Here is a 12,580-nt window from a genome sequence, read left to right as displayed (position 1 = left end):
AGGACTTGAACGTACATGGATTTGTTTATCCACAAGAATAAAACATGTATATATACTCCTGTTTTCTGCCATGGTTCAAGAAAAAACAAACAAACAAAAACATTTGTGTTGGTCTGTGATTATAAACTGACTGTAGGAGTGAGTGTGTGCATCTCTGTTTAAACCCCAGCAAGAACTGGAGATCTGTCCAGGCTGGATCCCACCTCTGCTGGGATGGAGTGAAAACCTGATCAGAACAAACTGGACTCGAGGAAAAAAAAAGGGTTGATAGAGGACTTGAACGTACATGGATGTGTTTATCCACAAGAATAAAATGAGACATGGTCAATGTGAGTGGACAAAAAGCTCCAGTCTCGTCTCAACAGTCCCAGAAACTTCTCCCAGAGATGGAGTCAACATGTATTTTAGAAAATTCCTGTTTGGATTTTTTTGTGTGTTTTTCTTCCAATAGTTGAACTCTTCTGAGTTCTCTTCCCATTGTTTCCCTTTATGGTTCAAAATACAACTAATGGTGAGGTCAGAAAGTGATGCACCTTGACCTTGAAATAAGTATATTTGGACGACTTTTATAGTTTTCTCGGCTCCTTTTCTCCCATCTACATCTGAGGGCTATAGTCCCATCAACCCCCATATACTTTTTAAATTGTGGTCACAAAGCTTCTGGAGATGGTCTTGTAGTTTTAAAATTCAGTAGCATGGATATGCATAATTTTATTTCTGAGCTCCTCACACAGCTTTTTCTTTCGCTTTCTCTTGTCCATGTTCAGTGTGGTGCACACAACTACCAGAGGCGTGTTTGTTCCTTTTAAGGCTGAATGGTTAATGAGGAGCTCAAAGGCCCCTGTGATGCTAATTAAACTCAAACAGTTCAAACAGTTCAAACGTTGCAGCAATTCAAAGATGAGCAGTCTCTTTAGGGGACCAATAAGTCTATCCACACTGTTTTAGTAAACTAAACAAATGAACAATTGATTATTGTCTTGTCTTTCTTTCTCTTTACTCCATCACATACAAGAGGCATGCACAAATACACTAAACTATTTGTAAATCACTTTGAATATTAATTGAAAAATTACACCAACGAATTTGTCCACGTCTGAAGTTATGAGCAGTGGCTTTTTTTTTTTCCAATAGATTTCTGTCCTCACTACCTCCATGTCCTCTCTGCATATCTTCTCTTCGGCCTTCCTCTTTGTCTTATTTTGCTCTGTTCAACTAATGAACAATCAACTCAAGGTTAAACTAACAGGTTCTATTTGTGTGTTTCATTTGTTTGTAAAGCAACACAATAGTTCAAGTTGAAGTTAAGAAAATGAAATCACTTGTATCGGAGTAGAACCTGAAGTGTAACAAAGAAGAAAAGAAAACTTACTGAAGGTAAGTTTATTTTGACTGCACCCTCCTTCAGGGGTTAATACAACTTGCATGAAAGATTTGGCAATTTTGTTTAATGCCGGATGTCGTCTTGATGCAACCTGGGCTCGGACTCGCAACCTCAGGATGACAAGACAGACAGCTACCGCAGCCTCTCAAAAAAGTCTGTAAAATGAAGTATCCTACATTCATTTGTGGAAGTCTCAGTAAGTTGAACTGAAAATTTGGCACATATTTTAACAACCCTGACATATATATATATTTTAACAGTGCAGTTTCTGTAGTCACATGAAGCTGCAGCTGCGTGTTTGTTCCTCTCTCTGCTCTGTTTACGATCAGACACTTTATTACAGAGAGAACTGGCTGGTAAAGCACGCGGAACCACAGGAATCCTCCTCCACCATAAATCCATTCAATCCCTCTCATCTGAGCGCGAGCCTCATCATGGCGAGGCGGGGCACGGAGCGGAGGCGCGTGCAGCTTCTCACTTGCGGGTGTCAGCCTGCCCCGCACCGCACTTATTATTATTGTCTTACTGTGGCTCTAATTCCCCAATTTAACTCGTAAAAACAACAACAACAACTGCAAGAAGACGACAACAGGAGAAAACAGGGTCATTTTAAATGATGGATGGATGGATGGATGGATGGGTGGCTAGATTGATGGATGGATGGATGGATGGAAGTATTTATTTACATCTTCTTACAGCAAAAATTAATTAAAAAGTCACTGACTTATTACTGAGCTATTATTCAGCAAATGTAATGCAACATTATATTCTATTATTATATTGTATTGTATTATATTATATAATATTTATATTACATTATAGGCCATTTACACATTTTAACAATATTTTATTCTTCTATTTTATGTCTTTTATTACAATATTGTTCACAAAATTATGCCAAGAGATAAAAGGCAACATTTTTTTTCTGAGAAAAAAAGCTGCAAATTCATTTGAAATAAATATGTTGTTGATAGACAAATGAATGCATGCTTTATTGAGCCTGTAGGGAAATTTGTTTATTTATTATGTAGTTTAAAATAAGCTTGATTAATAGTTTACCAGACTTTCTTAAGGTCTTTTGATTTATTATTTTATTATTTTTTTCCATTTTTCTGTCCAGTCCTTGTGCTTGACTATGACAATATATTGTGGCACGTATAGAAAATGGACAGGTGGAGGACAAAAGAAAAAGGGTCTTGCCTAAAAACAGCTAACAACAATTAATTACAAGCTGTGTCTTGAAAAGTACAACTCCAGCAAAGACCCAGCACAGGATCAGAGAGCTGCAGCATCCTTCATGTTTGCTAAGTTTAGAGCTAACGTCTCGTTGAGAATTATTGTTGGTCCAATGATTTTGGTGTAAGTTTCCATCATTTCAGCATACAGCTAGAAATACACAATGTAGACATGTCTAGAAAGGAAGCTTCCACTGACATAAAGAGATTAAATTTTTATTTTAAGATAAACACAGCAGTTATTAATTTAATCAACACTGTTTTGATCCAGCTCTGGTCTAAAGTTCAGAACCAGGAGGCCCATAACTGAAAGTATTTCTTTACAAGGAGAAAGCAACCAACTCAGTGCAAGGCTGTTTTACAACATTATTCTATTTCCTATAATATAGTATGACACTCTTATTTTTTCTTGTTCAGCTGGAAAGCAAGTGAAACAAGATGCTAAAATAACAAACCCCACATTTTAGCCTGGGCAAATTTATTGCAGTCCAAAACATTCAGCGGGATCAGCGTATCGGTATAAAATGGGGAAGAGAGTTGTCTCATAATACAAAGCAGCCCCGGCTTTGATTTACACACAAGTCCATAAATCATCACGGTATTTTGGACTGTGCCAGCTGAATCCTGTTTTTTCATGGTGCACTCTCCACGCTGTCTGTCAGCGAGTGACACGTCTGTGTCAGAGGGAATTAAGACGTGCATGTTCAGTCTTCTAATAACATTTTTAATTCTGAATTTAACAATTGTACAAGAGGAACGCAAGCTGTTGACATGTGCTGAACGATTCATGCGAGCGTGAATACAGGAAAAAGCGAGCCAGAAAGATGTTGGTTGGAAATTAGGAGGTGGTGACGAAATGGAAAGGAGAAAGACAGGGGAGGTGAAGGAGAGGGCAGCAGGCACTCGTCAGGAGGAGAACGGAGGACGCAGCTTTGAGAGCGGACCCTTGTGTAAATGGAGATGTACTAAACCTCTGCTAACCTGGATCTCCCAAGATTAAATATTTATATATGCTATTGTGTGACAGAGCGCAGGGCTGAGTGGAACCTTAATTTGTTTTCCTCCGGGGTAAATTAATTCCCTTCCCGTCATCAGTGGAGTGAACTCGCAGTGATTACTGCGTGGCCTCGTCTTCGGCTCCACCTGGAATAAACACTTGAAAGATTTCAGTGGTCAAAGTACGCCGTACAATTATCCTTCCTGCGCTTTGTACGTTTCCATAGATAAAAGGTGAGGCATCAGCACTTGGAGGAGATGAAAACAGACTCATCGCTGCTTTGAAGCTTCTACTTTTTCAGTTCTGTTTCGTTCTAAACTCTCGTCTCATTCTTATCATTGGTCAAAACAACTGAAAACAGCGCACGCACCAAAGAAACAACCGATTCGACAAGTGCAGAGTGTAGATCGTGCATGCTCTAAAAGTCAAGACACGGTCAAGACTCTACTTCCTCAGGCGGCTGAGACGAGCTGGTCTGGGAAGCTCAGTCCTCACCTCCTTCTACAGGTGTGCAGTGGAGAGCATCCTGTGCTCCAGCATCAACAAGTGGCACGGAGGCTGCACAGCTGCAGAAAGAAAAGCTTTGCAGAGAGTGGTGAAGGCTGCACAGAAGATGTTGGAGTCAGTCTCCCCACCATCACAGACATCTACACATCCAGATGAAGGAAGAGGGCCACCTGCATCATGAAGGACCACACTCAACCAGCCCCCACACACACACACTTTTTTTCCCGCTCCCCTCAGGCAGGAGGTTGAGGAGCATTAAGTGTAGAACCACCAGACTGAGGAACAGCTTCTACCCTGAGGTTGTTAGACTCATGAATCTCTAACCAGGATAATCACTGTGAAAAATCACATCATGCTGCTGCTGATCTGTTTCACGTTGCTGTTGATATGTTTCATGTTGCTGCTGATCTGTTTCATGTTGCTGCTGATCTGTTTCACGTTGCTGCTGATCTGTTTCATGTTGCTGTGTTCATTCGTACTCATCTTCTCACACAGACTCATGTTCATGCTGCTGTTCAGCGTATTGTTTTTTTTTTTTTTTATGCAATTAGTGCTAAGCATATTTTTAGTTAACATTTTTTTTTACTTCATATCTTAGATCTTATTACTGTTTTTATTTTACATTTTATTGTTGGATGTAACTGGGACCCTGTGTACACAATTTCGTTCCACATGTGGTGCGAACGACAAAAAATAAACTCTGACTCTGAGAAGTTCTTGCTTGAAGTGGATATTTCCATGAAGGAATGCACATTATAATATGTTTTGTATACGTGCACACAGCCCTGCAGTTCTTCTCCAACAGAGTCGAGACTCAGCAGAGACGAGACTCAGCAGAGACGAGTCAAAAAGTGTGCATGCTAACCATATGTAAAATGCACAGCCAGAGGACGCAGCGTGAACACGAGCCCAGGACAGATTGACACTGATTGTGATGCTATTACAGGCAAATAGCAACACTTGCTCGACCGTTGACAGGGCGTAATCATGTGTGACTAACAGCGATGGAGAGAGCGCTACAAAGGAAGGCGAAATGGTGGAGGTACAGGCTCTTTGTCTGCCCTGCCATCTTCCTCATCTCTGAGTGGTCCTGGAGGGGCCAACAGAACGGGAGATGATAAAAAGCTAGAAGCCACTCAAAGTTCAAGGCAGATGTGCCCTTTCATCTATTTCAAGACAATCATGTTGGGTTCTACATGTACATTACCCCAAGCTATCAATGTTTGCTTCCTCCAAGAAGAAAGGTGAGGGAAGAGATGGTGGCACAACTAACTTCTGCATAATACTTTTTGTTTACCGTATACCTTGTGGTTCTAGCATTGGAGGAAGCAAAACAAGTAAATGAAGTATATATTTATTATTAACAATTGAAATAAAATATCTTGTTAATAGCTGGTGATTTCTTATTTTATCTTAGAAATAAAGAAGTGTCACATTTACTGGCTTATTTGTTCCAAAGGACAACTTCTTGTGAAACAGTCGTGCACTTCAGCAGGATTTTATCTCCTGGGAAAATACTTTGCTACTTCATGAGTTTACATGACCAAGAGCATTTGTGAAAGAATTTTAAGATGTCAAAACGTCAGCGTGAAACTTCACTAAATGACCGACTGCTGTTTGGATGAAAACATCATTTCCAAACGCAAAAAAGTTCAATCTGGTCCTCTGGACATTCAAAAAAACAAAAGCAAAACAAAGCAAAAGAAATCTAGAAACGTTTTGTCTCTCATCCAAGAGACTTCCTCAGTCTGAGGTGCTGTTTTCAGCACCTTTCAAGGATGAAGATGTTCACATCCTGGACAGAGAGGAACGATGGTTTGAGAGAGGAGTAAAGGAGGCCATCTTTGTGAAAAGAAATCGTCCATCATTAAACAGGGGTGGAGGCCTCCGGGTTCAACTGTCCCCCTCTTACAATGCTGTGATTGCTAGTATCACTCAGCCCTCTGTGAGTAGTAAACAGCCATCAGTGTGCTAATGATCCATTGTTAGGCTGATGGTCCTTCTTGAGCATGTGATCAGCTGGTTTTGGTTGTCAGCAGCAAACTGGTTGATCCACTGTAAGAAGGTGCTATTTAAGAGACTGAGCTGAAAACAGCACCTCAGACTGAGGAAGTCTCTTGGATGAGAGACGAAACGTTTCTAGATTTCTTTTGCTTTGTTTTGCTTTTGTTTTTTTGAATGTCCAGAGGACCAGATTGAACTTTTTTGGATTTTTCTACCTGGATTATTGAGCATGCATCAGGATATTATTTCCAAACATTTGTTGGAACTTTTGTTGCCAAAGAGACTCAAGAACAGAAAGTACTGAAATATTATTATTGATGCATCCTGATGCATGCTCAATAATCCAGGTAGAAAAATCCAAAAAAGTTCAATCTGGTCCTCTGGACATAAAAAAAAAATAAAAAAAAACTTATTATTGATGGAGTTTGTTACAGTTCACAGTTTAAGTGTCATTTCAGTTTAAGAGAAGCTGCTGGGAAGAAAAATGGTGAGTCCATACATTGAGACACATGGTGAGACATTTTTCATGTTAAATTATCACCTCCACTGGCCAGAAAATCCATCTCCAACAAACTTGTAGTGGTCCACGGGCCACCAGTTGACAGTACACATGTAGCAGGTTTTGCAGCTCTGGACATCGTAACTAGTAAGCAAAGTGGCAACAATAGCTCTTTTTATCACAAAGGTTCAGACTCCTGCCAACAAGAATGAGATGGAAGTAATGAATTACAAATACTCACATTACTTTAAGTAGATATTTTGGGTACTTGTACTTTTATGAGTATTTCTTTCAAGTGTGTAATTTTACTCACATTTAAGTACAATTTAGACCATGTAATCTACCTTGCTACGTTTAAAATTAGAAGTTGCTACTGCTACTAAGTACGGTCACATTTTGAATTAATATTCAAAGCGTCTAGAAGGCTGCAAAGTTCAGAGCTTGATGGTTATCTTCTTGTGCTACAGACACTAGGGAGCTCCTGCACTCCTTCTCAGCCTTTAAGAAGCTCCCTCTCAAGATGAACACAGCTCTGCCTCTGCTGCGTGTGAGCGACTTTATGGATGTGCCGGTCTGCTCCTCACAGACAAACGAAGCCGGATAGACTCTGGTAACTTGGAAAACCAGCTCCTGCTGACACTGAACCCAAAGTTCAGAAAGTGAAGGGTGACAGAAATGTCAGAGTTTAAGACACTTACCTGCTTGTTGTTCGTAGTGTATTTGGAAATGTTTAAACTGTGCCGGTTCAAAAACATTTTGTCTTTCTTTTAACAAATAAAATTTCTGCTTTATCCATATTTGTTTACAAAAGAAACGGCCTTAGTGCAGTTTTCTATACTTTATTGTTCATCTGAGAAATGTGCTTTGAATGTAGCTGTTATATACAGTAAATGGAATTGAATGCCTTCTACTGACAACACAATAAAACATCAATTGGTTAAAAAGTAATTAATACTCTGAGTAGTTTTGAGAAGAGTACTTTGTACTTTTACGTAAGTATTTTTCATAACACCAGTACTTTTACTTGTAATTGAGTACAATTTAAGCAGTATAATAATACTTGTACTTGAGTACAAATTTTCAGAACTCTTTCCACCTCTGGAGAGTTCAAATTTTCTGGGTAGTTTAAGCACAAACATTGGATAAAATACTTCCAGATGCATCTATGACTTTACCACGCAGGCACAAGTTCAACACAAACTTAAACAATTTTCTCCATAAGCTAAAGAAAAGAAAGTAGACACAGACTGGACAAACGTCAGGGCAGTCAGGGTGATGGTAAGACCTCCACAGCCTTCGCTGTTCATGTTCACAAATATTTCCAGTGCACTTCCTCAGCACTGGTGGGCAACCACAGCAAGCAAATATCTCTAAGCCCAGTTTTCTTTTGGGCAGCTGTTTGGATGACGCCACACTCAAAACAAAAACTAATGTATAGCCTTAATTAACCTCAGTTAACGCAGCTGCACTGTAACTGGAGAATATTTCTAGTTACTTTTGCTGTGCTGCTCATTTATCGATTTTGGACATTTTCTTCTGTGTGAGTGAGTTTCAAAGTGTGTTTTTTTATGTTCCAGTCATGCCCAGTGGCCGGTCACATCAGCAGGTTGTCTGCCAGCACTCCACCGTATGAAAACGTATAAATTACACGTTTACGAAGCAGCAGAAGGCCATGGTTTAATGAGTGTAACCTGAGCTCCATCTTAAACAAACAAAAATGAATCTGTGAAGAAAAACCTCCACATCAACCTTTCTTCATCACATTTCTTAAAAGTGCCGTGTGAGTTGCCCTGAATGGCTCTTTCATCTTTCAAATTACCATTATGCATATTATTATAAGGAAACATTAGCAGCGGCTGATGATGGGTTTAACCCTTTTCTGAAAATTTAGATGAACGACCTGATTGACTAATCTCGACTCTCATTTGGACAGAAAACTTGTTTAATGTAAAAACCAGAGATTTTAATGACACTTTCTTATCTAATTATTAGTCTCCAATTCTAAACGTTCTTTCAAACCTAATTACCTAATTTTATCAGTAATTGTTTTGAAAGGTGCTAATCCTTCGATATTGAAAAATAATATATGAAAATATTCACATTGTACTTTCGCTCCAGCCTTCAGATGAGTACATAAACAAATGTTCATTTTTATTTCAATTAGTTTATGGTTTCACTTGAACTTTTTTCTACTCAGTACATGTTTAGTGCAACTAACTTTTGTTTGTCAATAATGGGAGACAGTATGTTGTCTTGGAAAGTTGTAAACAATAATTGCTGCAACTTTTTCTTTAAAGTTACATAAGTTCTTAATGAGAATAAACAAGTCTTGTTGTTTTCACTGCTCCCCACAATCTAAAATCATTATTCTCAAAACTGATGACAGTGTTGTTTGAGATTAAGAGAAACTGCTTCGGCTGAAGTTGGACGCACCTGTGAACTTTAATGTCTTTAATGTGATCTCCATCTCCTCATTATCCTCCTTCGCCCTCCTTGCTCCCCAGCAGCTCCCTGCTCAGCACGGTGCTGCTGATGGAGATGGCCCTAACCTTCCTTCCCTCTCCCATTGCTCAAATTCCTTCTCCCCAGTCCCCCAGCCCTCTTTTTCACTCTTTTTTTTTAAAATACAGTAACACAATCTTCGGGAAAGCTGATTTAATCTTTTCTAAACTATAAAAGTCATTCACCCAGAGAAACATCTGCACGGTCAAATTTTAAACAAACTGTCAGGGAGTCTGGTGTCCCATAAAGAGGGAAAAGTGTGGGTGGAGCGAGGGGGTGCACAGCGGAAAAGAGAGAGGGAATGCCTTTTTTTAGGAGAGGGTTTTAGTGCTTTCCACTTGCATTAGTTAAACACAAACCTCCCCAAGGAGACCTGGATCTGTGCAGAGCACAGCAAACCCAACAGCAAAGCTACCAGTTGATTTTTATTTTATGGTTGTTTGAATTACAAAGTGATTGTCACCGTTTTACAGTCCTGACACACGAGACAGCCAAACTGAGGTGGCTGGCATCTTAACAGGCTGACATGAGTACAAAATAAATGTTTGGGTTTAGTAGCCAGATGTGGAAATAATTATTCAGAGCCATTTTATGGCTAATTTTAGCATTTTCAAAAAAAAAAAAAAAAACTGTTGACCATCTCAAGTTTGTATAGGGATGCTAAACAAATATATTAAACATAAAATTGTTCATGTAAAGAGAAATTACTGTTCTGGGTGGAGCATATCTCCAGTTGAAATGGTGGATTCATAGGTGAAAACATCAATAAAAATTAGAAGTAGTATTATAGCAAGCAAAACTGATGAGTTTTTCTAAATCTAATTTATTCTGATGCTTAACGTTATACCTCACAACCACATCTGTAAAACAAGAGAGAATCTACAGCTGAGAGACTCTATGCCTCCAAACTACATCTGTTCAAAAAGCTATCTACAACAAGTAAGATAGTGACTGTTTGTTTGGAGCTCCTCTTCACTTTTTAGTTCACGCATGACCAGAAATCTTGAGACCTTGAGTACACAATTTTGTTCCACCTCGTGTACCACATGTGATGCAAATGATAATAAAGAACCTTGAACCTTGAAAGTTATATATATTTTTTCAATTCATTCAACCTTTATTTATACAGGTTAGTCTCATTGAGCCTCGAGGACTCATTTACAAGAGACCTGATTTAAACAAAGAACACAGATGACAAAAGTAGACAATCATATAAAAAGCATATAAAATGAAAAAGTAAACGGAAGAAATTATATGAAATGAACTAAACAAAAACAGCTGCATTATAGAGCAATGTAAAATCCTAAAAACAGGAACATGTCTGTGTTGTTTTTTGCCATGAACTTAACAGATATTTAAAGTCACTTAGAGAGGTCAAGGTCGAGAGCTTCAGATCTTTTTGCAAGATATTCCAGGAAACAGGAGCGGAGTAGGAGAAGGCCCTTTTGCCAAGTTCAGTCCTCACAGAGGGAACACTGCAGGTAATAATGTCCTGGGAGCGCACGCTGTAGCTGCACTCACTCACGCAGAGACATGAAGGAAGAGATGTATGAAGGCAACAGACCAAGAAGTGATTTAAAGATGAAAATGTACAAGTGTGAGAGTCTGTGTGAAGTTAATAATGACCAGTTAACCAGTGAATACAGGGTGCAATGGTGGGTACGTTACAGCCAGTTATGAATCTTAGTGCACCATGATAGACAGCAGCCAACATCTGCAGGGTGCTTGCAGGAGCGTTCATGTGCCACATTAGTCAATGGAGGGAAGGAAAGTTGCAGTTACAAGGTGTTTTGTAGCATTCAGAGTTAGACAGGATCTATTTCTGAATAAGAAACCCAGTTTTACTTTCAATTTATTTATCAAGTTTTCAACATGAGGATTAAAAGAGAGATACGAATCGGCCAAGATACACACGTATTTGTAAGAATCGACAAACTCAATAGGAACACCATTCGAAGATAAAATAGAAGGTACCAACTTCCACAGGCTGTCCTTAGGCTGCTTTGTTATCAATAATATATTGTTTTAAGTTACTTAACACAAATGTTGTAAACAGCTCCAGTGTTTTATGACCAGCTTCCATCCAAGTTGCTCAACTTTGGAGAAATCAATCACTTTCAGAGCTTTCACCAGTTTTGACTACCATGTTTTTTGTTCTCTTGTTGTGCAATCTAGCTGAATACCAAACTTAAACAGTGGACAAGACTTTTTTATTGAGCTTCTGCTTTCCAGGCAAAATATGGGACAGGCAATTTAGCAGCAGAATTAAGGCAGTTATCACCCCTAACTTATTTTGGAACGCTTTTTTAGCTCTTTGTCTTACTATCAGCTCCCATTCATTAATCATCTTACCTGTTTACACTTCTTTCAGGTTAAATAATCTTTTTGGTATCTCAGTTAGTTGTTATATCCTTCTGTTAAACTCCCTTCCAACTGTTTATTTCCTGTTTTGCTGCTGGTAGTCACATGTTCTGATTTTCATTAGTCTGCCTTCTGCTCACCTGCATCAGGGTCTATTAAGGTATAGGCAGGAGTAGGAGTTATTATATATAATAATGTTTTTATACTAAATGATGTGGGCATGAATGATTCTAAATCAGTGCAAAGATGTCAAAAATGGATGAGTATTTAATGTTGTTAACAACATGAAGGAAGGAAAAAGGAAAATGAAATGTGGAAATAGTCTATATTTAGTCTAAATATGTCTGGACAATTTATGACATTCAAACTGCAGAAAGAAAACAAGACTGACCATGAATTTCTGCATTGACAGCCAATGTATGAAAGTATTTCAGCTTAGAGTTAAAAGAAAATATTCTGTTGAACAGAGCCAAACTTTAATATGCAAGTTGTCTAAATGTTGCGCCCAAACTAAGTGTAAGTAAAACAGCCTGTGGCAGCTAGCTGCCGCTGCTAACCGGAGGACCACTGAGCGAGCGACGTCAGCGTTTCCACCTAACTCAGAAAGGAAAAGCAAATTACAAAGTACATTAAAACTATTATTGAGGCAAATTTGTATTTACATTCACTATTCTAAAAACGTGGTTGATGCACCATGTTTGCATTTTGTAAAGCGATAGTATGCTCAGACTTCACTGGACGTCATCCGTGCTACAAAGTGAGGGCATGCAGGAATCCAACTGGACATTTTGTTATTCATCTCAAGGCCTCAAATGTAAACGAGCCTCTAGAGAAGGCATTATGCTGGAGTGAGTGGAGTGAAGCAATCCAACCCAGTTCATTCCAATTTCTATGGGTTTTAGGTTAGAATGCCACTGAAGTACATACTGAACAGGAGGGAGGGGGTTGTGGAGGTGGAGGGAAGGCGGCATCGTGCCTTTAACGCTCTGCCCTCGTCTGTTTGGAGCTGAGTGTTGGATTGGTTTAATTGATTTAATGGGAGTGCATGGTGTCATAGTGGAAGATGGGGGAACAAGGGATGCTTTAGGGAA

The sequence above is a fragment of the Nematolebias whitei genome, chromosome 3 (assembly GCF_014905685.2).
Source record: "Nematolebias whitei isolate Nwh7 chromosome 3, NemWhi1, whole genome shotgun sequence".
Classification (NCBI taxonomy): domain Eukaryota; kingdom Metazoa; phylum Chordata; class Actinopteri; order Cyprinodontiformes; family Rivulidae; genus Nematolebias; species Nematolebias whitei.
This window is presented reverse-complemented; position numbering follows the sequence as displayed.